Source organism: Siniperca chuatsi, linkage group LG10 (genome assembly GCF_020085105.1).
Source record: "Siniperca chuatsi isolate FFG_IHB_CAS linkage group LG10, ASM2008510v1, whole genome shotgun sequence".
Taxonomy (NCBI): domain Eukaryota; kingdom Metazoa; phylum Chordata; class Actinopteri; order Centrarchiformes; family Sinipercidae; genus Siniperca; species Siniperca chuatsi.
This window is the reverse complement of record NC_058051.1, coordinates 125001-130699: the sequence shown is the minus strand read 5'-3', so window position 1 is coordinate 130699 and position 5699 is coordinate 125001.

The following is a 5699-nucleotide window of genomic DNA, read 5'->3' as shown; positions in this document are numbered from 1 at the left end:
AATTTTGAATGCGGCTGTTTTACTTGTAACACAGTATTTTTACATTGTTGTAATATTACTTTTACTGAAGTAAAGGATATGTGTACTTCTACTGTGTGTCAACACAGTGGCCTCACATCAGTCAACCTCTGTAATATTACAAAATCATCAAAGGTCAAACCAGAAATGAAGACTGTGAGATGCTGTTGAAAGCTAGTAAGTGGACCTTGAGCTACACTGACATTAGTAGGTTAGTGATTGAACACAGTTTGTACTTTTTTTGGAACTGACATAGCAACGAGTCCTTAAGCCCAAACCGGGAACAGGAAGTCATTTTCAGATACAAACGTTTCACTTTCTTGAATGAAAGAGTTGGTTTTAGATGAAACATGCAGCTTATTGAGATCATTATGATCTGTTAGTGCAGTTATCACAATTTAATTTTAATAATGAAGTTATTAACATTCTTAAGTATATATGATCAAATATACAACAAAATAACAGTTTTTACATACAATTAAAGCTGCTTTTTAAGAGATTTTAGTAAAGTTTCATTTTCACAGCAGACTGATGATGAGAACCTCACCAATCACGCACCAACATGATTAATATTAATATCTGAAGTTTAACAGAGATCAAAGTGTGGAAACATTGTGGAGAACAAAATGACATCAGTAACAACACAGGATGGGTGAGGTTCTCTCTGATGGACGTGCACAGACTTTTCAGTGATCATCATCAGTCTGCTGTGAAAATGAAACAAATATCTTCAAAAGCAGCTTAAATTGTATAAACAATATTCAGCAAAGTGAGTCCATTTTGTAAGTTGTTCAAATGACAAATTCCCATTTTAATGTCTATTTGTCAGTTTTAGTCGAGTTTTAAAGGAGAACTGCTTTTGCTTCTTTTTCAGTGCACAAACTTTTATTTTGGATATTTGATCATGTACAGGTAACTCTTCATTATTAAAATTAAATTGTGATAATTACACCAACCGATCATGATGATTTCTCAAAAAGCTGCATGTTTGCATCTAAATCAAATAATTAGCACATTTAAAAACAACCAAAGTGTTGTACAAATTAAAGTCAACAGCACAACAATAGCGAGTAGAATGGCATCAGTAGCAAAAAGACACACAAGCACTTTCACTCAGAGTGATAAGGCACATTAATGATAATAAATCACAATGATATAATAAAAGGCAATATCAAAATATGCGCACAGATGTGAAACAAAATAAAATCATAGTTATATCAACACTTTCATTATAAATCTAAGAAAGCGAAACATTTGTATCTGAAAACTTCCTGTTTGTAGTTCAGTCTGAAACGTCTTAACTGTCAACAAACTGCACTTCTGCAGGTTTGGGCTGAAGGACTTGTCGCTATGACAACAGTTCCAGATTCATTTTTAACCAGCTTTAAAGAACCAACAGATCCAGACTCGTGTCAAATTATCATCATTATAATCTGAAGAACTCTGTGAAGCACCAGGACCTGGTCTCAGTCCTTAAACAACCAAGTTTAAGGGATCTTTAATAAAAACATTTACGTTAGACATTGTGTTTAAAAAAAAAAAAAAAAAAAATGTATTTCTGATAATAAAATAATTCTTTGATAATGGCTTCAGATTCTGGTGGTGTCTACATCCCAACAAAAATCCCCAACAAAAATCATACATAATTTTGTGACAGGATGGGCCTGATTTTTGCAATGTTGTGTGACGTGAAAGAAGGCAGACCTTGAAGTTTGTTTCATGTGGGAGTTAAAGGATAAATCCTGATCAAAGATAACTCCGAGGTTCCTTACGGTGCTGCTGGAGGCCAGGGCAATGCCATCTAGAGTAACTATATCTTTAGATAATGTGTTTCTGAGGTGTTTGGGGCCAAGTACAATAACTTCAGTCTTGTCAGAGTTTAACATCAGAAAGTTGCAGGTCATCCAGGTCTTTATGTCCTTAAGGCATGCTTGAAGTTTAGCTAACTGGTTAGTTTCATCTGGCTTGAATGATAGATATAATTGAGTATCATCTGCATAACAATGAAAGTTATGTGTTTCCTAATAATATTGCCTAGAGGAAGCATATATAAGGTGAACAGAACCGGTCCAAGCACAGAACCTTGTGGAACTCCATGACTAACTTTGGCGTGCACGGAGGACTCACCGTTAACATGTACAAACTGAGATTGATCTGATAGATGGGATTTAAACCAGCTTAGTGCGGCTCCTTTAATGCCAATCACATGTTCCAGTCTCTGTAATAGGATGTGATGGTCAATGGTGTCGAATGCAGCACTAAGATCTAACAAGACAAGTACAGAGACAAGTCCGTTGTCTGATGCAATTAGAGGGTCATTTGTAATTTTCACCAGTGCTGTCTCTGTGCTATGATGCACTCTAAATCCTGACTGAAAATCCTCAAATAAATATTATGTAGAAAGTCACACAACTGATTGGTGACTGCTTTCTCAAGGATGTTAGAGAGAAAGGGAAGGTTAGATATAGGTCTATAGTTGGCTAAAACCCCTGGATCAAGAGTGGGCTTTTTAAGAAGCGGTTTAATTACAGCTACTTTAAAGGATTATGGTATATTAGGTCACTAAACTGGACATTGAGCATTACATCTCGGCCATAATTAATAATAATTGTGCAATATTCTGTGTTCTACTTACGTGCAATATTAGTTTTCCCTTGTTAGTTTTCCTTATCTATTGCTACTGATACGATATACCTCAATTACTCTTCAACAGTACATGCACCCCCGCTTATTAATATTATTTATTACATAAGGAGTTACATTGTATTAGACTTTCATCATCAACCAGTAAACCCACTTGGTACTTGACACTTAGTTTATCTTATACTTATATCGACATGATACTTAATTTATTTCTGACCTGTTTTATAGTGTTTATAGTGTATTATATCGTTTTCTAGTACTTTCTCCTGTGTGCACTGACGTAAAGACGAGCTACTGTAACAAAGAGTTTCCCTACGGGGATCAATAAAGTATTTCTGATTCTGATTCTGATATAGCCTGTTAATAAACACAGAGTTATCATATCCAGTAAAGAAGTGCTAACTAAGGGTAAAACGTCTTTAAGCAGCCTAGTTGGAATGGGGTCTAAGAGAGAGGTTGATGGCTTAGATGAAGAAATCATTGAAGTTAGTTGAAGGAGGTCGATAGGAGAAAAGCAGTCTAAATATATATCGGGTTTTAAAGTTGTTTCTAAGGTTCCTGTGTTTATAGACAAGTTGACACCGGTTGAAGGCAGGACTTGATGAATTTTTTCTCTAATAGTTAAAATTTTATCATTAAAGAAACTCATGAAGTCGTTACCACTAAAGGCTATAGGAATACGTGGTTCAATAGAGCTGTGACTCTCTGTCCGCCTGGCTACAGTGCTGAAAAGAAACCTGGGGTTGTTCTTATCTTCCTCTATTAATGATGAGCAGTAAGCTGCTCTGGCATTACGGAGGGCCTTCCTATATGTTTTAAGACTATCTTGCCAGACTAAACGAGATTCTTCCAGGTTGTTGGAACGCCATTTCCTTTCAAGTTTTCATGATGTTTGCTTTAATTTGTGGGTTTGGGGGTTATACCATGGAGCGAACCTTCTTTGTTTTATTATCTTCTTTTTTAGAGGGGCGATAGAATCGAGTGTTGTTCGCAGTGAACCTGCAGCGCTATCAACTAGATGGTCAATTTGGGAGGGACTGTGATTTGCATAGGAGTCCTCTGTTATATGGAGACATAGCACCGAAATGCAGATGGAATCACTTCCTTAAATTTAGCTACAGCACTATCAGATAGACATCTAGAGTAGAGGTTTTTGCCTAATGGTGTGTAGTCCAGTAATAGGACTTCAAAAGTTTTTAAATAATGGTCCGATAATGAAGGATTCTGTGGAAAGACTATTAGATGTTCAATTTCAATTAAATGTTCATTTTCAGTGCCATATATATAAGAGCAGGCTTAAGACTTTCCTCTTTGATAAAGCTTATAGTTAGGGCTGGCTCGGGTGAGTCGTGAACCATCCCTTAGTTATGCTGCTAGGCCTAGACTGCCGGGGGACTTCCCATGATGCACCTCTCTCCTCCTCTCCCTCTCCATCTGTATGCATTTTTATCCCATTAATGCCTTTAACTAACTCGACATCTTCTCTCTCCCGTAGTTCTGTGCTTTCTCGTTTCTCTCCTCTCTCCTTCTGTCACTTTCAGCAGGTATTTCTGCCTCCGGAGCTGCAGAGTCTGGATCTGTGGTTGTGGGCCACCTGCTGCCCCCGTGTTCCTGCAGAGTCTGGGTCTGTGGTTGTGGGCCACCTGCTGCCCCCGTGTTCCTGCAGAGTCTGGATCTGTGGTTGTGGGCCACCTGCTGCCCCCGTGTTCCTGCAGAGTCTGGATCTGTGGTTGTGGGCCACCTGCTGCCCCCGTGTTCCTGCAGAGTCTGGATCTGTGGTTGTGGGCCACCTGCTGCCCCCGTGTTCCTGCAGAGTCTGGATCTGTGGTTGTGGGCCACCTGCTGCCCCGTGTTCCTGCTCGACAACTGCTACTACAGTTGTTGTTCTTGGCTCTGTTACTGATGCTGACATTATTTTTCCTATAGCTGTCATTCCTATTATTACTAATTTATTAATATTAACACTACAATTACATTTCTACTATTTAAAAAATTCTAGGTGGTATTTGCATTGTGCCTCCCTCTCCCTCTGGTGTCCCGGACTGGCCTCAGTCCTCATTGCTATATTGTTGTAATTATAATAATGGTTATTAATATATTATACTGTTCTGTATATGGTAACTATTATAATATTATATTATTATCATATTATTTTATTATATTATTGTAACGATATTGTCGTAGAAAAGGTTTCAGTCGTAGTCATCTGGACACTGTTTTCAGAATCAAGACGTTTCGGCTCCCATCCGGAAGTCATTTTCAATTGTGAAAAAATTGGACGGGAACTGGAAATTTAAGCTACTCTGAGTTACATAAGCCCTGCCCTCAGGAAGGAATCTGCCTGAGTATCTGTTAATAGCTAGTTTCACCTGAAACTGACCTAATAGTTTCAAGATGGCCCAGTAATCAGATTACTGGGCCATCTTGGAAACTATTACTGACCTAATAGTTTACATAAAAAAACCCCACAGTTTTTATTTCTTTAAGCACATTCTGTGTATTTTGTAAAAGTATATGTTCTGCCGTATTCAGTCTGAGTTTCAGTGACAAGACCAAATGTGCTCAATAAGTGGGCTTTCATTGGTCTCGATGTTTCCCTCTTTCCATTTATAGCTTTACAATGAAGCCCATTCAGCACACAGGAAGACGTGAGAAGACACTGTGATGGATCAGTTACGTTACTAGCTTTTTCAACAGCACTCACTCAGGCTGTCATGTCAATCTTGTTTGTCTGAATATTATATGATTATATAATATGATTATATTATATAATATAATGTGATGGATTAATGATAATAGAGTAGCAGTGTTCAGTTTTTATGCACCACATATCTGAAACAAACTCCCAGAAAACTGTTCTTTTAAATATAGGCTGAAGATGCTGCCTTTTATTCAGTCAAATTTGAGGCTTTTGATTAATTTCTTACACTGCACTGTAACGTTTCTCTACTGTTTTATATATTTCTATTTCTACTCTTTTTACTTCTTGTAAATTTATTTAAATGTATTTTTATATTGCCTTATGTTGCTTTTACATA